Source organism: Prionailurus viverrinus, chromosome A2 (assembly GCF_022837055.1).
Source record: "Prionailurus viverrinus isolate Anna chromosome A2, UM_Priviv_1.0, whole genome shotgun sequence".
Classification (NCBI taxonomy): Eukaryota; Metazoa; Chordata; class Mammalia; order Carnivora; family Felidae; genus Prionailurus; species Prionailurus viverrinus.
This window is the reverse complement of record NC_062562.1, coordinates 118,305,912-118,331,713: the sequence shown is the minus strand read 5'-3', so window position 1 is coordinate 118,331,713 and position 25,802 is coordinate 118,305,912. Positions and strand designations below refer to the sequence as shown.

Genomic DNA, 25,802 nt, shown 5'->3' with positions numbered 1-25,802 from the left:
ACCACCCTTCCTTTCTCCTCCTCTGCCCACTCATCATTTAGGAGGGAAAGGAAATACTTTCCAGCTTGCAGTCCCCATTTTCTCAACTAGTCTAAATTTGTGTCCTGAGCCTGCACACCTGAGACCGGTTTCTCTCTTCCCTCACTCCCACCCGACATTCTTGTTTCCCTTTATGCACTTAATAAGGCTGACCACAAACCTGAGTCTTTGTAAATTTGGGAGACGAGACACAAGAAAAGTGTAGAGGAATAAATCAAAACACAAGGTTGATCTTTTTTTTTTTTTTCTTTTTCTGAATGTCAGCTTCGAAAAACGCTTCCTCCTACAGGCCAGGATAAATGTTAATGATTCAAAAGAAGGAAGAAACAGTTGATACATTCATTAATTAGATTGTATTTGTAGCTCTACTACGAAATACACTTGTTAGCACAAGTGAGATCCTTGACTTACTGCAATTTTTTCTCTCACAATGAAAATATCTTTTTTTTAATTTTAGCACAGACACTGACTCAGGGCTCCAGCCCATGAGCGGGGAGATTATGACCCAAGCCAACGTCAGGCTTAGCTTAACCAACTGAGCCACCCAGGTGCCACTCAAGTTCTCTTTATAGACACATTGCTTAACCTAACCACTTTCAGAGTTAATGGCTATCTCATAGGGTATTTTAATTTTTTTTTTCAACGTTTATTTATTTTGGGACAGAGAGAGACAGAGCATGAATGGGGGAGGGGCAGAGAGAGAGGGAGACACAGAATCGGAAACAGGCTCCAGGCTCTGAGCCATCAGCCCAGAGCCTGACGCGGGGCTTGAACTCACGGACCGTGAGATCGTGACCTGGCTGAAGTCGGACGCTTAACCGACTGCGCCACCCAGGCGCCCCACTCATAGGGTATTTTAAAACAATGGGTGGGTATTGCTTTACTTTTGTATAAATAAAAGAATCGTCTTGATAATTTTCTCACAAACAAAGGAAGCTGACTACAGAAGCAAATTGATCCCTTCTTTTCTTCAAATAAAAAAAGTAGCCAGTAATTAAAAATGAAATGAAACTTCTTCAGTTTCAAATATTTTAAGCCCCACTGGGCACTCCAATAAAGGTATATAACCAGTTTCCCCTTTTGCTTTGGCTCCCATGGACTCAAACCAAATCTGTACCCACTACTGAATAATCACCCAAGACCATATGACATGGGATTCCAGACGCTGGTGAGCCCCCAACTACAAATAAGGAAAAATATTAAGACTTTCAAATGGGCAAAAGCAATTACCAGACATCTTTGCAAAGGAATGTTCAAGAGTCTGGGATTATGTGATGTTCTAGGAATGCACACCCCTGTTTATCTTTGACTAGACTTATTTTACAACTCCTTAAAATACAGAAAACTGATAGCAGTGCAAACAATTGCCTATAAAAACACAGATAGTTTGTCTGCAGAATGTAATTGATGCTTGCTCTATGGGTAGACCGTGTTTTACAAATTCATCTCACCATTTCCTCACTGTATTTATAATTTGTACTTATTTAGAATTTGTTCATCCTTTCCTGCCAAGTCAGTTCCCTCTCCTGTCTCTCTGCTAACCGTCCTCCATCACCTACATACTCGGGTCTTTCCTGGAGCCACTTTCTGCTTGTGGACTGATAACTTTTTATTATTTCTATTATTTATTATTAATTTGCTGAGGTTTTTAGGATGGTGAAGAGATGAATGTGTGTATTCTGTTTCCTGAAAATTTCTCCATGCTTTCTTCATTTTTATTTCTTGTGAGGAGTTGGATCGTATCCCTTCAAAATTCATGTTGAAGTTCTAGCCCCAGTACCTCAGAATATGATCCTATTTGGAAACAGGGTCATTGCAGATGAGGTCACATTGGACTAAAGTGGGACCCACATCCAATATGACTGGTGTCCTTATAAAAAGGTGAAATTTGGACACAGACATGCATACAGGAAGAATGCCATGTGAAGACAGTAGTTATGCTGTTAAAAGCCAAGAGACTTCCAGAAGTAAGGAGAAGGCCTGGAACAGATCTTTCCCTAGCTTTTCCAGAAGGAACCAACCTTGCCAAAACCCAGTCTTGTACTTCTGGCCTCCAGAACTGTGAGACAATACATTTCCATTGTCTAAGCCACCCATCTTGTGGTACTTTGTTATGCTGGCCCCAGGAAACGAAAACGCTTTCAAAGTCTTCTTTTGACGTGTGTATTCTTGCAGGTCGCCTCAAATCTTTTATGGAAGAAAGTGGAGAATAAATAAATAAAAATAAGACTGAGGCTTTGGTTACATCCAGCAGCAGCGTCCTAAATGTGGACTGTGAATTGTTGGTGTGCGAGGCAGTGTGTTGACTGTTTTGTAGCATGGATCCAGGAGCTTAGTTTATGTTCGATACATTTTAATTGTTGGTAGTATTATTATTATAACTAAATGTATTTGGTAGTCTCTAATTTCATTCGAAATTGAATTTGGAGAATTTTTATAACTTCTCTGATGGGATTATTTCACTTAAGGAATATTTGAGTCTGGGGGCGCCTGGGTGGCTCAGTCAGTTAAGCGTCTGACTTCGGCTCAGGTCATGAACTTGTGGTTCACTAGTTCGAGCTCTGCGTTGGGCTCTGTGCTGCCAGCTCAGAGCCTGGAGCCTGTTTTGGATTCTGTGTCTCCTTCTCTCTCTGCCCCTCCCACTTGTACTCTGTCTCTCTCTTGAAACTAAATAAAACATTAAAATATTAAAAAAAAAAAAAAAAGAAATATTTGAATCTGGAGCACCTGGGTGGCTCAGTCAGTTAAGCATCTGACTCTTGGTTTCAGCTCAGGTCATGATCTTGCGGTTTGTGAGTTCAAGCCCCACTTCAAGCTCTGTGCTGACGGTGCGGAGCCTGTTTGGGATTCTCTCTCTCTCCCTCTCTCTGCCCCTCCCCCACTGCTCTGTTTCTCTCTCAAAAATAAACTTAAAAAAATTTTTTAATAAAAAAAAAAGAAATATGTGAGTCTGTGCGTCAAGCAGGCACAAGGCTAGATTCTTGCCTATGGGACAGGGAACTTGAAACCAACACTAATAGGGTGTGGTTCTCTCTCTCAAAACACTAGTAATTAGGACTGTCTTCTTCTTGGTTTTGTTAGGAGCCTCACCCTCATCCTGGCCCTGGTGAGAGGTTTTAGGAGGCAATACAAATCGGAAAGCACTCGCAGGTTGCTGTTACCCCTGTTAAAGCTAAAGCATTTCTCTAACAGAGAAAGCCTGGTACCCTTGGAGATAGACAGTCACACTAAAAATTCCTACATTAAAGATGCTGTACATTAGGTGATGACTTTCCATATCGGTCATTTCTTAATTTATTCTTGACATCATTAAAAAAGTTTTTTTTAATTTTTTATTGTTGAGAGAGACAGAGCACAAGTGGGGGAGGGGCAGAGAGCAAGAGGGAGACACAGAATCCAAAGCAGGCTCCAGGCTCTGGGCTGTCAGCACAGAGCCCGACGCGGGGCTCAAACCCACACGCTGTGAGATCATGACCTGAGCCAAAGTCGGACGCTTTACCTACTGAACCACCCAGGCGCCCCTAATTTTAATTTATTTTTGAAACCAGCTCCGTGCTTGGGACACTTTAACAGCCAGGTAATGTTGGAAGCACAGGCTCTTCAGGGACACTCCTTAGGCACAGCTTTACAAAGCCTTAAGAGCACGGGGACTATCCTGCGCCCACTCAGTGGGTCCCCACTCTGGGTGGCAGCCCCCATCCGCTCTGAGCTGAGGCTACAGCTGGGAAGAACTTGGTGGGCAGGTATGTGTTCTGTGCTGAGCGCACACTCCTTGCTTTGCTGTGCAGCTGTGGCCATTTGCATCCGTCGACGATATTTACGACACTTTGTACTTTCTCAGAAAGAACCATCTCATTTTCTGACTGCAGCTGCCCACACTGGTCTGGCTGCCGCTGGGGTTTTCCAGCAGGCCCCCATGCTGCCACATCACTTCAGACAATTTTCAACACGTTCTAGGGCCTTCTGCAATCCCAATTTACTTGGGTTTCATGTCTGCCCACTCATTCATTTCACCACTGTGCGATCAGCACCTACTGTGTGCCAGACACTGCTCAAGGCTCTGGGAATTCTAAGACAGATGAGGTGCAAATCTGTCTCTGAGCAGCTTAGAGGCTGCGGGGGAGACTGGCAGGCTTCTGGGCTGTTGGTGTTAGTCTCTACTTTCTCTTCCGTCTGTTTTCAAACCAGATCCTCTGGGGAAACCTGCCACCCTGCAAGCCTGTCTTTCCATTCATTGTCAAACTTTACAACGGGAATACACTTAGTCCTTAAATGCCCTGCAGTGTGGCTTCTTGCCTCCAGGCCAGCCCTCTGGTAAGACCACAGGTCACACCTGCCCCTGTGCCCACTGAGGAGTCCAATGCCTTTCGTCGGGTTTCACTTATCTTTTGACGGTGACTATGCAGTGTTCGACCCAGTAAAACACCTGTTGGTCTCGGTACCTTGATTTCATCCTGATCTTCCTTCTCTCTGAACTAGAACCCAGTCAATTCCAGGCCAACATGGTCTCTCCCATTTCACGCTCATTCATCTCGCAGGTGTCACAGGTTCCTCTTGTGGCATCTTTCATATCGATGCCTGGTAGTGTTATTTTTGTCATATCGTCATCTGACTTTTCATGTGGATCGTTCTTGTTCTCAGAGCTAATCCTTGTTCTCAGAGCTAATAAGCAACCCCTTCCTGTTGGATATGCTGGAATTGGGGGTAGATTGGCCCCCCGCTTTTTTTAATTAGTTGGCTAGTGCGCCAGGCCTGGTCTTTGAGCCCTCAGATCCATGTCTTGCCCTTCCTTGCTCTACTCTATATTGCAGGAGACTGACCCCTGCAGGCTGAGTGTCCTAGGATCCTTGTGTCAGCTGGTTGCTGGCGGAGTTTGGTCAATGGGAGGCACTAATGGGAACTGGATGGTGGGAGGAAGGGAGAAGCCATGGTATTTCTCCTTGTCCTTTCTTGAATCCATAAATGCCTCCCCGATAGCATCTACGGCAGCTCCTTCATGGATCCAGCCCCCACTGGACCAGCACACTGTGGTTCCAACTTCCACAGGGTGATCTGGCTTCTGGATTCTGGTAACATCATCTTCTCCTTTTGACCCTCTACTCTAAGGGTGGCAGTGAGTTTCTGCTGTTGTAATTTCTGGGTTGCCTTGCCACCTCCTAGCAGCCACTCAGCTTTGTTGTGTCCCGAGAAACCAAAATACTCAGAGTGGTTTCTGTTTCTTGGCTGGACCATGGCTGATATGATTATTCCTTCCTCCTTCTTTCCCTCCCTCCCTCTCTCTTCCCTTTTCTTACCTCCCTCCCTTCCTTCCTTCCTTCCTTTCCCCCTCCCTCCCTCCCTCTCTTCCTTCCTTCCCTCCTTCCTTCCCTTTCTCCTTCCTTCCTTCCTTCTTTCCTGAAAGTAGCAGAACTCATAAGGTGATTGTTTTTGGATTTTATGCCACAGATTATCTTCCCAAAGCAGACTACTACTCTTTGAACCCTTCATACTTCTTTGAATCTCCCAACACCATTGGCATAATATGAATGAAAGAGATGTGTATGGCTGGTCTGGGAGCCTATCATTTTTATAATACATATATAGGCACCTATACCTGACACTCTCTATTCCAAATATACAAATGAAAATTTTGGAGATGATCTATTTGTAAACGGCCAACTTGCTGGAATAACAACAATACAGGTCTGGTTTTTTGAGAACGACTGATTACTAAAATCAGAGAGACTGCCATGTTCCTCCTGGCTAGTTTCATTTCACCTGGGACTGACATTAAAGGAAACATGTTGCTCTGGGTACGGATACAGGTTCTTCACTGCGTCTATCTGTTGGGGACGAACTGGAGCATGAAAGTCAAAGAAAAGGCAATATTATTTCTTCAAAGGTGCCTATCCCTTTTGGAAATAATACTTGACTTTTTTTTCTAATGTCACTGAATTGCTAGCATCATCGGTAGCAAATCTGGCTTACGGAACCTTCTATCCGCCACGCTAGGAGTCCTTCCTGTGAAATGCCACCCCCTTGATAACATTGAATTGTGGTGTTACGTTGCATCACTCAAAGAGGAAATGAGAAATGAAACAAACCTTACATATGCCTCCCTTCTACTCAGCTGTAAGAGTTGGTCTTCTACTTTCTTCTGACGACTGATTATTCTCCATCTCATGGCAATTTCTATGTCATGCTTTGAAAAGAAGTAAAGGAATATAATGAGAGGGAAACAAGAACTTGTAATTGTTGATCTCTTCATGGATACAGGAATGGATTACATTCTGACATATTTGCCATAAATACGGATATGGAAGGAAGCTGCCTGTTGCAAAAGTCACCACGTGCTGCCAAAGCAAACATAGTTACTATTAAAGATGCCTGTCTTTAGAAAGCACTGAAATGTACCAATTTTTAAAAATTGATCTTTAAAGGTTATAATCAAATCCTCTGATTCATTCTCCCTGTCCCCCCCGGAAAGGAATCATTTCTTACACGGTTGTCCTAGCAGATAGGGGTTGGAACGGGCATGCCATTTACTGTGCTGTGCTGAGGTAAAGAAGACTAAAGGGAGTGGGGATAATGTTGCCTAAGGGTTTTATGCAAGGAATTGGATAGCTTGGAAGGTGAGCCAGAAACCCACACTCGCAGGCAGTTTCATAATGATCACAGCAGGAATTTCTGTGGTAATTTTGCATATATAACTTTCATACCTAATTTTCAGTGCTTCTGCACATGTGCCCCATATGTTTACCCCAAAGCATTTTTTGCCTCCAGCTGGAACATGTTCAGAAACAACCTGTGACATTTTCACATGCACAAGCTAAAAGTGCCCGTATCTATTCCTCGGTGTATCCACAAATGTCCATTTACTGCTGGTTCATTTTCTGTTCTGTTGCCATTTCACAGCAATAGGTTGAAAGGTGCCCTAAAGGTGATCTTCATGGCTCCCAGTCAAGTGCAGAAAGCCAATGTAAAGACAGAGGCCGACTGTTGGAAAAGGTCATTGCTGCTTTCATCAGCTGACACAGGAACCAATGAACAGGTAACTTATCAATGAAAAAAAAAAAAAAGCCATGAGCAAAGTCAGCATGTTGCATCTTCAGTTTTGTATCCTGTGCAGGTTGGAGATCAGCCTTGCTGCTGGCTGGGGGTGGGGTCATGGGGAGGGGGGTGGTGTGTGAGGAGGAAGAGAGAGGATTTGCTTTGGCTGAGAGGACTTTTTTTTTTAAACAGGATAAAATTAGGTGGAACAGGAAGACATACATGCATTTATGGAAGGAAAGCATGCTGGTTGCTAAAATTTAGAGCTTCGTTTTTGATGACTAATTCATCTTAATGGAAATAGTACTCTTGGAGGGGTAATAAGGTCAGAGTCAACGGCGGTTACTATGGGTGCAGCTGTGAGTGAACCACCCAAGAATGACGGGCTGTGAGGTTGCTGAGCTTTGCTCAGGCTGTTCCAGTCTTGCACTGTTGCTAGGTGGCTCTTAGTCTTGGATGGACCTCACCCTCATGTGCATACCTCAGTAGAGTCCCTTCATCTCTGAGAGGCCCTCTTTGATCACAAAGATGCACACTAGCCCTTATTTGACCAGGCTTAACTAGAGATCGCTGGAAGGACTGGTTGCTCAGGTTTTTTGTGTTTGTTTTTTTTTTTTTCTCTTGCATTATAGAAGTCAGTGCAGGGAAGCTTATATGAGCCAGCAAACTGGAGCCAAGTTGTAGACGTAATTTAAAACATTTGTAAAACAAGCATATATATATATATATATATATGCACATATATATATATATATATAATTTATATTTCTAGGCTTATAATAAGTATGTGTTATATAATATATATATAATAAAATATTTACATTTCTCTCTCTGTATTTGTATATACAGAAAGACAGCCCTTTAGACACTTGAGTTTGCAACTGAAAATGGTTTGTGTGTGAGGATTTGGGGATGACATTCTATTTAGTTCTCCCCTGAGTGACTTTGATTTTCCACCATCAAAACAAAATCTACGTGTTTCTTTCACAGCACACACCCTTCACACAACTAGCACAGCATCTGCTCATTGTTCTGCAAGAGTGCTTATTATTAACTATGAGCTGAGTTAGACGATTTCACTACCTGGATTTTCATCCTGGCTCTGCCACCAGGCAGTAGCTGTGTAACCTTGTCCAGATCACTTAACCTTTTCTGACTTGGGTTTCCTGTTCTATAACCTAAGAGGATTAAAATAGATCAGTGATTCCCAACCTCTGGGCCTCAGCCTATTAGTGAATCACGAAATCAATCTGGTGAGTTGTGATCAGCACTTTTTAAAAAGAACAGAATAGAATAGAAAATATTAGAGTGGATTACACGTGGTATGACTAAATATTGTTTCCAAACATGTCTGTTTCGGTTAGGTCTAGGTTTACATAGTTATCTGTGTACAGGGTTGCGATGCGAAATGTTTTTCTTACTAAAGGTGATTGTCAAAGAGGCTTGAAAACACTGAGACAGATGATCTCTTGGGGTTCAAACCTAAGACTCCCTGAAACAGGCACCCATAGTCAACCAGTTCATGTAGTAGCACATATCATCAAAGAACTGAGAGTGTGGTTAAGAAAATGGGAGTGGAAAGGCATGTGGAGCTCCCCCTTGTCAGGATGAGCCTCTAGCTTACTGAGAAAGGGACTCTCCAGAGAGAGGACACCCTGGTGGCCAAGACCACGGAGAGAAACATCCAGTGCTCCAGCTCATCCAGACTGTTCACCAGGATTTTGTGATGATTCCTGTGGCACCTGTCTCTCTTCACCTCCTCACACTTCAATCCCCGTGCCCCAACGCCCAGTCTCCCTCCTTCTCCAAAAGAGTGTGCAGGAGGGAGAAACGATCAGGTTATTTTGGGGATGGTCTCGGGCACATGAAGAAAGCACCGTGGCATTTTTCCTCTGGTTCTCTTTGAAAGACTAATGTCCAAGACCAACTCTTAAAAAGGAAGAGATCATCGAATGGCTGACAGCCCACAAAGCCTGCACTTGAAAATCAAGTGACTTGTCTCTAAAAAAAAAAAAAAAATGTTTCTCACGCACAATGTTGCCCTGGTTTCATTTACTCTGAAAGAGATTTGGTCTTTACAGGAAAACCCTCACTATTGTTAACAAGATCTATCTCGCAAAAAATGTTGTTGACCTCTCTCTCCCCTGTTCCATGGTGGAGGTGCGGGCTGAAGAGGAAGAAAGGTGAGTGTCCTCTGCCCTGTTATTTATTCTCCCTGAACTTTTTGAAAATGCATGGCTGGTACTAGCCCATCTCTCCCTGACTCACCCAGAGAAAGGGTGCCTTTTTCTAAGTGACACCAAGGTGCTGTATGGACTGGCAGCCGTCCTGGGTGTGAGTTATCGGTCCCAAAACTCTGTGTTAGGTGCTGTAGGGAGATTTTTTGGAAGTGTTCCTGAAGTGTAAAGGGGAAAGCGACCGAGTGGTGCCTGGTCAGCCAAAAGAAAGTCGGAACTCCAAGCGAGGGGAACAGAACACTGGAACACGTGGGGTTCTGCATCGTGCCAAAGGCTGTCCTCCACTGGTGCCATTGGATCTTGCCATCAAAATCCCATCGGTGAGGAGAAGTAAGCCTGAGGATCGGTACCCGTTCCAATAGCACGACTCACATGAAACAGACAAAACTGAATCCAGAGCAGGGTGATCCCCGATGCCAAGGTTAATAAATTTGAACTGAGCTGCATTTACAATGCACGCGTCAGCTTTTGATTCAACAAGAGATTCCTTGATCCTGACTGAATCCAACACTGTATTGTGACATGGAGAATACATGGAGAAATAAAATTATAAAAAGTGAATCATTCTGAAAGATTAAATGAGGTCCCAGCAGAGTCTCTTTCTCTCTTCTTTCATTTTTTTTTTAAAAGAAACAAACTTTCTGACTAGTTTGGAGGCTTTAACAAAGTACCATCTGATTTTGCAGCCAACATTTTAAAAAGATATTGCTTAAAAAGCCATTTGCGCCATTCATAGGATATCTGGTGAAGGTGACTTTTCTCCAAAAATAATACAATTACTTTAAGAGGTATTTTAGGTTGCTGGTGGTTGGGACATACAAAGAAAAAAAACTCACTGAATTGGTGATAGGACTCTGTATTTTATATGCTTTAAATAAAAAGGTGTTTGGGGTGCCTGGGTGGCTTAGTCGGTTAAGCATCTGACTTAAGCTCAGGTCATGATCTCACGGTTCATGGGTTCGAGCCCTGCATTGGGCTCCGTGCTGACAGCTCAGAGCCTGGAACCTGCTTTGGATTCTGTGTCTCCCTCTCTCTCTGCCCCTTCCCCACTCACTCTCTGTCTGTCTCACACTCAAGTCGGGTAAGCTTCTGACTCTTGATTTTGGCTCGGGTCATGATCTTACAGTTCGTGCGATCAGGCCCCAAGTCAGGTTCTGGGTTGTTGGCTGCAGCTGCTTGGGATTCTCTGTCTTCCTCTCTTTCCTCCCCTCCCCCACGCTTGCTCGTGCTCTCCCTCTCTCAAAAAAAAAAAAAAAAATCCCACAAAGAACGTCAGGCTACAGTGTTATTTCTGAAAGCAAAAGTCATTTTTCCTCTACTATTGAGGGGCAGGTTTAGAATGTCCTGGATAGCTTTAATGAATACCTGTTGGGTAATTTTATAACCCTTTACTGGATATTCAACACACTGTTATGTGAGGAAGTATTGGAAAATTTATTTTATGCAAGTTTGTCCTTCACTGTCTTTGTTTATATCATCTAATCCAAGCACATTGATTCGTTCATTTGACAACTATTTATAGAATGCCTAGGATGTATGCTGGCCTCTGGAGACAGGGGTGAAAGACCAAGTGTCTGCCCTCGGGGAGCTTATAGCTTCTGGGAGAGGGGGAGAAAGATCATTGCGTAAGCATGTTAGATGGTCAGAAGAAGGGTAAGGGATGGTCGGAAGCCCTGAGGGTGTGGGGGAGGGGGAGAGGGGAGCTGTGTTATTTCATATAGTTCCAGGCATAGTTCCAGAAGGGTAGCCATGTCATTATTTTATCACTAAAGTGCTGTAGAGCAGAGACAAGAAAGAGGGGAGGGAGGCTATAAAGGCCAGGGAAACAAATACTTGTCCAGACCTTTTAGCTTCAATGGGAATGAGGTACTAAGCAGACTGAAAATTGGGGGAGAAGGTTCTGAGAATTTAGTATGAGACTCTCTTTCTAGAAGTCTGTGCTATATGGCTTTCCCGAGTCCTTGGGTTTTCTGAGGTCTCCTGGCAAGAGGGGCTTCTGGGAAAACAGGCTCTTCCCTCATGTTAGAGCAGGGGAACAAAAGGGAGGGGAAAGAACAAAACAAGGTTGAGCAACTGGGGTGTTGGGCAGGCTGTTCACTCTGCAAGACACCCCAGCTTGGAGAACTGATTCCCCCCATCTCTCCTCCCTCATAAAGAAAACTGAGAGCCTGGAGAAAAGGAAGAGCAGTTCTATGGGAATGTACTGCTGTTTTCATGGGACACAAAGTTGAGGGATTTCAAGAGAGGTTGAGGGTACCTGTATGCATGGTTCTCTTGGGGGTGGGGGTTGATTTGCAAAAGGTGCTACTAAAGGGGCTTCTACATCGTTAGCAGAGTATTAGGAAGCTACCCGGTAGACTTCACTTTATACGATCAACATCTGAGGGGCAAAATCAGTACTGATTATGAAATTTAAAGTTTAGAAGCTGGGGGGAACCTGGGTGGCTCAGTTAGTTAAGAGTCCAACTTCAGCTCAGGTCATGATTTCACGGTTCATGGGTTTGAGCCCTGCATCGGGCTCTGTGCTGACAGCTCAGAGCCTGGAGCCTGCTTCGGATTCTTTGTGTCCCTCTCCCTCTCTGCCCCGTGCCCGCTCATGCTCTGTCTCTGTCTCTCTCAAGAGTGAATAAACATTTAAAAAATTAAAAAAAAAAAAAAAAAAAAGATTAGAAGCTGGGTTTTTCTGACTATGGTGTTAGAGAAATTAAATAGCTTGAGATTTGAGACAGAATTTCCCAGTGATTTGTAAATGTAAGATTCACCTGATGCCATTTGATCAATATTTTTTAACTGGGGGGAGGGGAACATTTGCACTTCAATTTGGCCATACTTTCAGATGCTATGAGCAAGCACCTTTGTGTGCAAATCGAAAGTCAGATGATTACATACCTAGCCCAGCTTTTCTACTTCCGCTGGCTTGGACATAATGATCTCTATTGAATATTTAGTTTAGAGCACTTTGTTTTGCAGAGAATCTTTAGGAAAAATCTTTCCCACCGGTAGATTTGTTTTAGGAGAGTCAGCACAGCAAGCAACAAGCAGGACTGACCTGCTTTCAGGAATAAATGGCCTTCTACAATCTCCCGTTCAATTAAACAAACACGCTGAATACAGACAGACTTGCTGGGCAGGATCTTGACTGGGATTTCTACTTTGATTCTACTTTAAATCTGCTTTAATTCCCCTTTTCCTTGAATTGTGGTTCTCGTATACCTCACTGGAAGTTTGGGGGTGGCTGCAAAGCCTGGACTGCATCCAGACTTTACTTATGCCATCTGGGTCATTAGTTCACTTCTGTCGGTTAAGCTGCACAGACGAAGGCCACCCTTGGGGGTTTAGCTTTCATACTGGACCCTCTGCAGAAACAGTCATGAGCTCAGTGAGAGGGTTCACAGGTGGGCAGGTCTCTGTCGCTTTAGGAGGGTCACTGACACCAGCTCATCTCTCCCCTTTGATTGATGGCATCATCTCCAACGTGATATATACCTGACTTTTAAAATTTCCGAACTTCTTGGTGGAAGGCAGCTAAAAATGACCTCTTCGTGCCCACTGAGAAAGAATTGTCTCTGAAACACTGTATCCAACATCGACTATTGGATAAAGTTTATCTAATTTTCTTGTTTCTCTTTCTCCCACTTCATTTTTGATCTACTGTACTGAGTTTCACCTCACGTTTATAAATCTGATTTGAGTGGAATTTCCCCTTCTGATCTGACATCAAGATCAGATTGCATGAATAACAATCCTTGTAGAATAATCTGTGGATAGGCCTTCCTATGTGTGTGTGTCTCCCTCTCACTATATATATACACACATGCATATATTCTATGATATGCTAATATATGTATAATATCCATACATATATGTATGATATTTGTACTTATGTGTATATATACACTATATATGTATGTATATGTGCTTATGTACTTACGTACTTATGTGTGTGTATATATATATATATATATATATATACACATACTTTTATATAGTGTGTGTATATTCATAGTATATATATAGGTACTTACGTGTATATATACACACTATACCATGAATATATTGTATGAATATATACTATGAATATACTATGAATATATGTGAATATATTCATAGTATAATGTATATATATATATATACACACATAAGTACCCATATATATGTATACACACACATATATACACACACACACATATACACACACATATATACATATTCTAGTTTAAGCTCTGCATCACACTGTAACCAAACGATAGTCCCTTATATAAAATTTCTAATGCCTACTTTAATGCCTTCAACAGTAATGTACTTGAATTTTAACACTGATCAGTCTTTGCGTATAATTGTAATGCTATGTCTTAAAATAAATTGACACCATAATTGCCATCCTTCTAGGTCAAAATGGGTCAACTATCAGCAACTTGATATAGTACAATCTAGTACAATATCTACTCACTCTGCAAATACGTTGTGTGCCTACAGCGTACATTAAGCCAATTGCCATGGGATATTAAAAAATGAGAACGAGTGGGGCACCTGGGTGGCTCAGTCGGTTAAGCGTCCGACTTTGGCTCAGGTCACGATCTCACGGTTTGTGAGTTTGAGCCCCTCGTCGGGCTCTGTGCTGACAGCTCAGAGCCTGGAGCCTGCTTCGGATTCTGTGTCTCCCTCTCTCTCTGCCCTTCCCCCACCCGCGTGCGTACCGGCACTCCTTCTCCCTCTCTCTCTCTCAAAAATAAATAAACATTTAAAAAAATTAATAAAAAAGTGAGAACAAGGGGCTCTTCCTTGGAGCCTCCACTCTATACATCACAACTGGAGTATCAGCAGGGAGAGAGTGATTTGTTCTTTAGGAGGGGAAGAGCAGCTTCCTGCTTTGGAGGAGCACAACATGCTTTCAATGGTAATTCCCTACATGATTGCAGTGCCTAAAAGTCCACAGAATCCCATGAAAAACAACCTTTGATGTCCCAATGCTTCCGAGTCAAGTTCAGAGCCCTGAGTCTGGCATTCAAAGTACCTATCTGACATTATTCCTTTTCCTTTTTTGCTCATACCTCTGTTTTCCCCTCTGTTTCTGCTATGCCTTCCTCCTGGAATGTTCTTTCCTCTTGCTTGAAAGGCAGTCAAGAGTAGTTGTTCAAGACTCTCATTGTCTGGGTTCAAATCTCAGGTCTCCACTTATTAGCTATGCAACCTCTGGCAAGGTGTTTGATCTCCGGGTGCTTCAGTGTACTGTGCTGTAAGAGAAAGATAATATTAGTGCAACTTTACAGGACTACGTATGTTATATAATTTATTATATGTGAAGCAGCAGAACAGAGCTTGATGCAGAGTAAGTGCTCAAGAAGTGTTTATTACAATTTCTACACGTCTAAATCGGACTCATCTTTCAAGGCTCCAGGCAAGGGCTATCCTCTTCCCCAAGGCCTCCTCCAGTACCCCCAGTTCTGAGTTCTTTTTCCTGTCTCTTGTTTCTCAGAGCACATCTGTAACTGTTGCATGGCACTTGCAATCTTATTTGCATCTATGTCTTCTCTTCTCTACTAATCTGTGAATGTTTGAAGGTAGGAGCTGCAATACTGCAGTGCAGTCCTGAGCTACCATCGATGTCACAGGTGAAGGGCACAATCCTCAACAAAACTATTCCCATTTTAGGTTCAGACACCAGCAGCCCTGCCAGAGGTCCCCAGGCCACCTGCACTCCTGACCAACTGGCTACAAATTCAGAGGTTCTCATGACCCCCGTGAGGTTTGATAATTCACTAGAAGGACTCACAAAACCAGGAAAGTGCTGTCCTTATGATCACAGCTTTAAAAAAGATATAAATCATGACTAGCCAAATGAAGAGACACATAGGGTAAGGGTCCCAAACGCAGAGATTCCGTGTCTTCTTAGTGTGGACTCAGGACACTAAGTCCTGGGCACACTAATGGGTTCACCAACCATAAATTTCACCCGAGTTTTGGGGGTCCAAAATTTTTACTAGGGTTTCATTATTCAGGTGTGATTAATTGAATCATTGATCACATGATTGAACTCGATCTCAAGTCCTTCTTTCTTCCCTGGAGATCAGGTGGATACCATCTGGATCAAAGACCCAACCCTCTAATTACACGGTTGGTCTTTCCATCATGGCCAGCCAGCCACCCTGAGTCATCTTGTTTATCATAAACTCAAGTGTCTCTCATCTTGAGACCCACCGTGGATAACAAAGTTACCCCTATCGCTTGGCAAATTCCAAGGACTTAGAAACCCCCTCCCAGGAGCCCAAAGACAAAGACCGGACAAATTCTTCATTATAGAACAGGAGCCATATCTGATTTGTCTTTGAATCCCCTCCTGTGCCTAATAATTTGCACACAATGGGCACTCAAATTTACTAAAATTATAGGCAAAGGTGGGCTTTAGAAAGATAACTTTATGTAGCATGGATTACAGAGGTCAGCTAAGACTACTGTTAATAGACCTGATGTTATTTCATTGACTCTTTTGGTACGCTGTTGGTGAGACTGAAAAAATAGAAATCTTAACCGAGTTAAGTTGTTCTATCGCCCTCCATGTCCCAACTATAAAGTGATTTTCCATATGTCGAATTTATCCGAGCGAGCCCTCCCCAGGAAGTTAAAGGTGGTCTTAAGCGTGAAGGACTTTGGCCTCTCATGACTTAACTGATTAAAAGACATAGCTTATGATAATGTTACAAAAAGGATGGAACTCATTATTACCATTAATGATACTCTCTGGGGATCTTTGAGGTTGCTTATCATGATGATGCATTCACAGCATCTACACCCCATGATATTAGGGATTTGCTTCAAAATAATCGTGAAGGGGGTGGGAGGAGCAAATGTCACAAGAGTATTCATGAGTTAATAATTATTGAAACTGGTGACGGGTAATAGATTTTGTTATACTCTTTATACAATGTTTATATCTATTTTATAGAGTATATTTATATTTTTTTCCCATTTGTATATTTGTATATTTTGGAGATTTTTCATGATAAAACGCAAAAAAAAAAAAAAAAAAATCTTTGCCTCCCAAACTGAAGATCTCACACAAAGTAGTATGTAAAGACTCAGGGGCCCCTTCACATTAGGTAGTGCATCTTAAAAACCAGTACTCCACCCAACGGATGTGTCTGTGGTGTCCAACACCCAAAGATGGATGGAAGTGTTGACATCTGGATGCCAGGTATCACTGCTGCCCCAAAGACCACTCACATCCATCCTCCTACCCACACTTGGTACCAGCTTCACTCGGCAGACCCTATGCAAGCCAATCTTCTCATTGGAAACACGGACATTGAAGGTCCCCTGAGTTCTGATAAGTGCTTGTCAGTGCTTCATTCAAGGAAACAGAAAAACAAATCAACAAAGCTGGTTTATTCTTTAGGGGCTGTGGCATCAAAGATGGAAGTCAAAAATAACAGCAATGCCAGGATTGTTGTAGGATGGTGAGACCAAGCCCCTTTAGACCATGACTAGATGGACCAACCTTATGAAATGATGGGAGGCAGGTCAAGGGAACAGGGAATGTGATTCTTCAACATCGAAATCAAAAGCGTAATGAATCAGGGCAGTAACAAATTCACCTGGGCTGGACCAGAAATTTACAGACTGTCTATCTCAGCTCCTGTTGCAGAAGGCACACAAAATATGGCCGGCTCCCGGGGCACACAGAAGACAAGCTCCAAGAAATTTCTGGAGGTACTGCTTCTGCTGGCATGAAATCCCTGTTGGGGTATGGATCTCTAAGAATATGAGGTTCATATGGAGCGTAAACTGAAAACAACTGTTGCACAAACCCAGATACAGGTAGGTGGCTGTTAAGAAGTCTGTTTAACCAGCAGGATTGCAAATAGCCAATCTGCAACAGAGTTTGCTTTTAAGAGCTTGAAAGGAAATCTAAGCTAAGTGGTAGCACCAACCACGAATTATTATTATTTTTAATGTTTATTTAATTTTTGAGAAAGAGATTGTGCACGCGAGCTAGCAGAGGAGGGGCAGGGGTGGAGGGGTGGACGGAGGATCCAAAGCAGGCTCTGTGCTGACAACAGTGAGCCCCATGTGGGGCTTGAACTCACAAACCGTGAGATCACGGCCTAAGCTGAAGTCAAACACTTTACTGACTGAGCCACCCGGGCGTCCCCAAAAAATCATTTTAATCTAATACATACAAAACATATATATCTCACGTGTGTACAAGTTACGAAGCATAATAAGATGAACACTTAGGAGCCCATTGTCCAATTTAAGAACTAGAACATTACCAGATACATCCTCCTACCCTCCTTCCCTCTGCCCCCCTCACCAGTAATCACTGTCCTGAATTGTCTGTTTACCATTTCCTTGCTTTTTTTTTTTATCACTTATTATGAATCTGTGAAAAAGCACATTGTTTGATTTTGCTTGTACTTACTTGATTTATAAAAATGACCTCATAATGCTTGTACTCCCCTGGAATTTGTTTTTTTCCTACTTAACATGTTTCTAAGCTTCATTCATAGCCATGTGAGGAACTGTAGTTCATTCATTTTAATGGCTAGAATAATCCATCGTGAGAATAGATCACAATTTTTCCATTCTGCTGTGGCTATTTTCAGTGTTTCCATGCTATGAGCGGTGCTATGATCATTCTCAGACACACCAGGAGGCACATATGTACAAGAGTTTCTCTGGGTGGAAACACTGGACACCAGGCATGTGAATGTTCACCTTTACATGATAAGCGATACAAGGTAACGCCAAATTGTTTTCCAAAGTAGTTGTACCAATTTATACTCCCAGCAGCACTGTGTAAACATTGCAATTCATTTATATCATCACCAATTGCTTATGTTGTCAGACTTTTGAATTTTTGCTCATCTAATGGCTATAAAATGGTATCTCACTGAATATCTCACTTAAATTGCATTTCCTCGTTACTAATGAGGCTTAACATATTTACCTATGCTTATTTGCCATTTGTTTTTTTCCGTGAGATGCCTGCTTTTCCTTTGTATCCATTTTTCCCCCCTGTAGGGCTTTTTTTTCTTACTGATTTTGTAGGCGTTCTTTATACACAAAGAACTGGATGCAGCTTGCAAAATATACAGTTCATCTACCCTCATATGGCTCATGAGGAAAACAAACGCAGAGAGGTAAGGTAACTTGCCAAAGATCAATTTGTGATAGCAGACGTGCTGAGAGGAGCACCTGAAAAAATGTTTTCTAATATTTTATTTTTATTTTTGAGAGAGGGGGGACAGCATGAGCAGGGGAAGAGCAGAGAGAGAGGGAGACACAGAATCCAAAGCAGGCTCCAAACTCTGAGCTGTCAGCATAGAGCCCGAAGCGGGGCTCAAACTCACAAACCATGAGATCATGACCTGAACTCTTGTTGGACGCTTAACCAACTGAGCCACCCAGGCACCCCGAACACCTGAAACTTTTAGCCCCAAATCAAAATTATTTTCTCATTATACCATGAAAACTCCCTTTATTCATTTGTCTTGTTTCCTTTAAAAATTTTTAAAGTGCCCCGAGCAATATATGTTAATGGTAGAAAAAAGAAAAACAGACACGAGCAACAGGAAGACCGTAAAAATTTAATCCCACCTTCTAGATACAACTACTGTTCACAGTCTGCATTTCCTTTCCAGACAGTAACTATGATAGATATTTATTATGGAATGCTTACCATAGACTAATTAGTAATGGGGTGCTCACTATATGCCAGGCATGGTTCTAAACACTTTACATGCATGGATTCTTTTTGTTTTTAAGTTTTTTAACATTTATTTATTTTTGAGAGACAGAGCATGAGGAGGAGGAGAGAGAGGGAGATACCGGATCTGAAGCAGGCTCCAGGCTCTGAACTGTCAGCACAGAGCCCGATGTGGGGCTCGAACCCATGAACTGTGAGTTCATGACCTGAGCCAAAGTCAGACGCTTTATCGACTGAGCCACTCGGGTGCCCCCACATGCACTGATTCTTTTGATCTTCTTCACAACCTCATGATGCAGATTATCACCTGCATTATTATATGCTGATTATCCTGAGTACGGTAGACAGAATAACAGCCTCCTAAAGATGTCCATATCCTAATCCCAGGAACCTATGAATATGTTATGTTATATGGTAAAGGAGAAATGAGGTAGCAGATGGAATTAAAGTTGCTAACAAAAATAATTAAATCATTTTAATTTATATTTAATCCTAATTAAAATAGGGAGAGTGTCCTGGATTACTCAGGTGGGCTCAATGTTATCACAAGTGTTCTTAAATGTGTAAAAGGGAGACAGAAGAGTCAGTGTGGGAGTGATACAATCTGAGGAAGCTTTGATCTACCATTGCTGGCTTTGAAGTTGAAGGAAGGGGACCATAAGCCAAGGAATGCAGGCAGCCTATAGAAGCTGGAAAAGGGGAGAAGGTAGTCTCCCATAGAGTCTCCAGAAAGGAACAACCCTGCCAACATCTGGATTTTAGTCCAACATAGAAGACAGAGTAATGGTCTGCCAAGATGTCCACATCCTAATCTCTGGAACCTAGGAATGTCAGGTCATATGGCAAAAGGAACTTTGCAGATGTGAAGAAGAATCTGGAGATGGGAGAGTACCCTGAATTCTCCAGGTGGGCCCAATAAACCACATGAATCCTTTTTTAAAAAATGGTGGAAATGTAAGATTCAGAGAGGAGATGAGACCGAAAAAGCAGAGGTTGGAGTCCTGTGCTCTTAAAATGGAGGAAGGGGCCACAAGCTAAGGAATGCAGGTGGCTTCTAGAAAAGGTAAGCTAACAAATTCTCCCCTTGAACCTCTGTAGGGGGGTGTAACCCCACACACGCCTTGATTCTGGCCCAGTGAAACCCATTGTGGACTTTTGACCAATTGTCAAAAGTTGACCAAGTGTAAGATAATAAATTCGTGTTGTTTTAAGTCACTGTGACAATCTGTTAGACCAGCAACAGGAAACAAATACACCTCGTTCACAGCTGACCAAAGACACACAGCTAGTTAGTGGTAGAGATAGGAACTCAAGCCATCCGGCTCCAGAGTCCATATCTTTTACGAGATAGACATACATAGATAGAGATTTAAATAGTACATATATTTCAATACATGCAAATCTTCTACATTACTTTAATACCCATTCAGCACTACCATATTAAATAGTTGTGTTCCACTGAATAAATATACCATTACCATATGTTATTTACTAAATCCCCTATTATTGGATACTTAGGTTGTTTCTAATGTTTCAATATTTTAAAGTTGGCAGTGATAAACATCTTTCTAGTGATATTAATAACTTCTTTAGAAAAAGTGCTTAGAAATGCTAGGGCAAAAGAAGTGCATTTTAAAAAAATGGCCAAATTACCCTCCACAAAATAGCGCTGCAATATAATTTAAAGGAAATATAATACACGAGAGCAAGAAAATACATACTTCTCATTTCTGCAACACTTCTAGTAGTAATCTACTTTTCTTATCCGTGGTGTATACTTGACTTAATTGCATTTCTGTTTTTGAAGGTTTTACTATATCATTTTTTTCTAGCTAGCAAGTATTTAGCGATATCTGGACTAACCCTGTAATTTATAGATAAAGCTCCTGGGGCCCAGAGAGGTGAACAGACTAGGAAGGGCTCCCTTGGTGGGGCATGTCTGGCCAGCACTCCCTGACCCAACCCCAAGTTAGTGTCTTTCCAGAGGGGCAGTAAACTGACTCCTTGAAGACAGCCCCTAAATTGGTACCATTATTGATTTTTTTCCTTCAGAGCATGCCAGAAATCTTGTTCTCATTCAACAGAAGCATATTTTAGGGGCTCCAGATTAATAATGATCTGTATGCTTAGTAAGAAAAGACAAACTTCTGGCACTTTCCTAGAGTAGCCCTTTTTTCTTTTCTCATTGTGAAATTTGGTAGGATTGATGGCAGACAGCAACTTCCTCCTCCCCAATGTTTTACGTAGGAGTTTTTAGAGCGGATAACCAGAGGTTTTCCATCATTACCTTTTTACCTAAGCGTGGATCATTTTCTAACAAGGTTTGCCTGTTACCCAACAGCACTAAGGTTACTCTGTCCTGGAAGGTGACGTACACAACGGTATACACACTCCTTCCTTCTCGCTGAAGCAAACAATGAAATAGGAAAACACGCTGCCATTTTCTGACTGACCTCAATCGCCGAGGGTGGACCCCGCACGTTACATCAGCAGGCCGGCTCCATTACACTGCCCTGGGCTGTGCTCGAGCTACTGAAATATTGATTTTTACAGAGCCGGCGCACACACACTGAAAAATCAATATTCCAGTGCACACAACAGAACAGGCGGCAGAGCCCGGACCGACTCCTAGGCCCAGCAAGCACTGCCGGCAGGCCTTGGCCCAGGAGGGGGTGGGGGGCTGGAGGAGACAATGCCGGGGAGAGGCCCCTGCAAACCCGGGAGGGGTCAGATAAACAACAAAGTGTGGAGAGGGAAGAGAAAGGAGAGTGGAGAGAAAGATCCTTGAGGATAAAACAGTTGGAAGGAGCAATGATTTATCCTTCCATTGGGGGGAAATGGGGAGAAGGAGACAGTAAATTAAGAAGAGAGGATGGGAGTAATTTTACAGGTAAGAATCTTCCCATGAATTTTTTTTGTTTGTTTTTCTGTATCATTCGGTCAGATTTATAATGGAAAAATTATAAAGATGATACAGATATTTTCTTACACAAAGGGAAAAAACTAGGCCAATCCTGATAAGTCTTTATATTTAAAAAAAAAAAAAGGAGCTCCTTTCCTGTTTCTTGGTGACTAGAAGCTGGCAGATTTTGCAATAGCCATCAAAGAGTCAGCATTTATAATCCGAGCTCTACCTTTGCATTGCTGTTCCTTTCTTTTCCTTGGGGAAGGGGGAGGGAGGGAAGACATCCCGGTCATGTGGCCATTCATCGATTCCCTTTCTTTCTAGAAAAGCACCTTTGGCGTGCTTGGGGAAACACGTCAGGAACTGTTTCTTTTTACATGCCCCAAGACTTCTCCGGGAATTTGGAGCTCCCCAGAGTCACACCTCCACCCAGATATGGGGACGAGAACGTGTCCCAGGTTCCACTCTCCGGTGTCCAGTACTAGGCAGAGGGCGGGGTGGAGACGGACCGGCCTTTCGGTTAGTTCTTGTAGACATGTTAAAAGAAAAACAAAAAAACAAAAAAACAAAAAACAACCACCAGAACTGGCAACTTTAGTTAGCATTTTGGCCTCTTTTTATTTGGGGGCGGGAGAAGGTAGTTAATTAAAAGGGAATACTTTTAACCTCGATGAATTCTTGATTTTGCTTTGTCCTAGAATTCTCTTACCGGGAATCTCGCTATTAGTTGTAACTCCCTGCCAGAGGAGGAAACTGCCCTCCCCGGGGTTTCCATTCCGTTCTCTGCCCTGCAGGCAGCGTTGCCGCTTCCTCCTCCCAGCCCAGGAAAGACCCGGGGTCCAACCTGGGTTTGGGTTCGGGTCTGCTCTGGTGGAAGGGGCTCCAAAGGAAGCGGGCATTCCGAGGCACCTTGCAAAACGCGGGATCCTCAGGCCGACTGCTATCGGCCGGGGACAGGGACCAGTAGTCAGCGCCGGCGGCAAAAGCAGCAGGGTAGCGGAGGGGGGGGGGGGGGCAGGGGGGCGGGGCCGGACGCCAAGCCAGGTGGCCACCTGGAGCGCCCCGCCCCACGTGGCCCCTCCCCGGCCCGTCCTCCGCCCCCACCCCGTGCGCCCCGCCCACTCCCGCCCCGCCCCCTCCCCCTCCCCCCCCCCCCCAGCCCCGTGCGGCCGCTCTATTTGCATAAGGAGGCGGCTCCAGGGCCCGCCCGGGGCGCACGTGACCTCGGGGGAGGCGGAGGGAACCTGCTGACTTGACACGAGCCGCTGTGCGGCTCCCCTTGGCGCGGAATAGCGAGAGCAGCCGTGACCTCCGACCCCGCCCGCCGGCAGCCAATAAGAGCGCAGGTCGTCTCCAAACCCAAAATTTCCACGTCGGCAAAAGTCAAGATGGAAGGGAGCGGAGCGGAGCGCGAAGGGGGGAGCCCGCCCGGAATGCCTGGCGGCCGGCGCTGGAGTGGCAGGCTGGGGAGCCTGCGGCGGGCGCCGAAGGGGCCACACGGGAGGGCACCCCGGCCTCCGTCGGCCGGAGCGCGACCACCCGCCCCTAGCCCCAGGCGCCTCTGGGAGCCCCGCACTTTACCAGCCGCCTGTGCACCCCGGCCCAGGGGACGCAGCCCACTGCACCTCCGGCCCGGGCTATGGGGGGACGTAGGGGAGGGGACGGTGGCGGGAGGTTTGGGGGGGGGGAGGTGGGGAAGACACTTTCCAGACCTGTTGCACGGGTGCAACAGCTGTTCAGGTGCGGTACGTAGGGGGAGGGGGTGATCGGGGTGAAGAAGGAGGGTGGTTTCCTATGCTGTAGGGGCTGGGAGTGCAGGGCGGGGGCTACAAGTAGGGGGCTGTGTGCAAGGGGAAAGGTTGTGTGCAGACGAGTTCCACGGGAAGCTTTCTGCCTAACGGGGCAGGGAGAATCTCAGAGTGGGTGGGTGGAGCGGAGGGGAGAGGACTGCATGGACGCGAGTTCTGGGGCTGGGCGCGGGCTATGGGAAGACCGGGAATAAAGTGGTGGGGAGGCGAGATGCTGTGGCGGTCCCGCAAAACCTTGCTTTCCTGAGTATCCTATCTGTGGGACATTTCCTGGGCCTGTATTCGCCCCCCCTCCCCCCCCCTCCCCCGTTAACTCTTTCAGCTCCGAGAATTCGTCCTCGTGCGGTCCCCTCCCCCACCAACTTTCCAGATGGGAAGGTAAAAGTTGCCACAAGTTTAGACGGAGTGAGTTAGCCGCTTGCAAAAGTTTAAATAGCAGGACCGAGGAGGAGGTGGGGTTCGGGGTGGGGGGGAAATGAGTTCTACTCTGGGCTGGGTGGGAAGGAGGGGGAGGAGGGTGTGTGATTACTGCAGCCTGTTTGCTGTGACATTGCAACCAGAATTTGTCGAACCGGGCTGTTAAAACACCATTTCTGTCGGGCATTTGCTCTTGCTGACTGCGGCAGTAACTTTCCATAATTAATGACCCGTTCCATTATCGGTCGCATCCTGAGCTAAATTGCTTTTAACGAGTTACTCTTCTTTGTCTTCGTTGGGGGTGGGGAGCACACCTGCGGGCAGAAACTTCTGGAGGAAGACAGCCTGTTTGGTCTTTTGAGGCAAAGTTCTGAGACACTCCGACTCTGAATATGATAGAAGTCAGTGCACTACAGAACTTTGTCTCTAGAGACTGTGGTCGCCAACACCATCACCGCTAGGGCTTCGGACGCCCGGGTCGGGTAGCCCTGGTGGCCACGTCGCTGCGCCTTTCCCTTGGGGGAGGGGCGAGGCCAGAGAGGGGTCCAAGTGCTGCCCAGGAGCTTAGCCAACTCTTTTGAAGCCCGGGAGTTAAATCATGTAAATGAGAATGAAAATCCTCCCATTTTACCTTGGTGGACTCCTCACTGCAGAGTTTGGGGTTTAAAAAAAGGCCCAAAACTTTGGGCTTTGCAAGTTTATTTAAAAGGCACTCCAAAAACTGGCCTCACTTATGGAAGGAGAGGAGAGCCCCAGGTTTATTAATTGGCATGTGGGTGTTCAGTCCCTTACAGGAATTGAAACTCTCTACCCGTGAAGAAGGAAATGTATTTGTACAAAAACCATTGGTAGTGGTCCTTTTACTCAAGGGACCTGCTAGATAAGCGAGATCCTGCAAGCACTGAGTTTGGGGATCTGTTCTCCCTTCTGTTTCTGATTTAGGTCTGATTCATTTTTATTTTTTAAAATAGACTTCATTAATCTAAAGGGAGCACTGTTTCCAAGAAAGCATTTTGGAGGACAGTGGGGGGATATTTACATTTGGGGGCAGTAGGGATACTTCACACAGAGACACTGCTCTTCTCATCCTTGCTGGAATGTGGGTTTTGGTTGGTGAGTTCCTTTCAATAGCTTGCTCTGTGCAACGGGCCAGTGACTGGCACCAAATTTTAGTCCTGTTGTATCAACATTGCCTTATTTTGATTTTATGAGCCTTTGGCTGGAGCTGATTAACCCAGGGACTCACAAAAACTCCTTATTAACGAAGGCATTTATCCAACAAATATTCACAGAGTGCCTGCTAGGTGGCAGGCACAGGATGATGAGCAAAAAAGGAAGTGGCTCCTGTGTCAAGTTGCTGACAGTCAAGTGAAGGAGGGACTTCCATTTGATGTAATTCGTAGGATGCTTCAGAAGCCTTGGGGTTGGCTGTTAGTGTCTCTGTGACACAAATATCATTTGAAAAAGCCACTTTTTACTTGGTTGTATTCCAGCTGGCGTGTCAGTGGGAGAGGGGTACTAATGGAGGAAAGACCAGTTGAGTAAGTCAGTTGCTCAATATTAGAGCTTAATGGTAGGACTTAGGAGTTGCTTTTCACAGGAATGATGTGTCCTGATGCTAAGGCAGCCTGTATTCTCTTCTACGTGGCTGTTACCCATTC

At 44.3% G+C, this 25,802-nt stretch overlaps 2 long non-coding RNA genes across 3 annotated transcripts; one reads left to right on the top strand and one right to left on the bottom strand.

Moving 5' to 3' along the window:
* Positions 1 to 914: 914 nt before the first annotated feature.
* Positions 915 to 22,895, bottom strand: LOC125161046 (uncharacterized). Its single transcript, XR_007150456.1, has 4 exons — positions 22,761 to 22,895; positions 14,357 to 14,539; positions 6,123 to 6,220; positions 915 to 2,226 (listed from the first exon to the last, which is right to left on the bottom strand). It is a non-coding gene; the product is annotated as an uncharacterized LOC125161046 (long non-coding RNA).
* On the top strand, positions 6,787 to 19,095 carry LOC125161045 (uncharacterized). 2 transcript variants are annotated; one of them, XR_007150454.1, is made up of 3 exons: positions 6,787 to 7,069; positions 16,936 to 17,120; positions 17,909 to 19,095. It is a non-coding gene; the product is annotated as an uncharacterized LOC125161045 (long non-coding RNA). The 2 variants fall into 2 exon arrangements; XR_007150455.1 differs by lacking the exons at positions 16,936 to 17,120; positions 17,909 to 19,095 and adding an exon at positions 9,150 to 9,884.
* Positions 22,896 to 25,802: the final 2,907 nt, after the last annotated feature.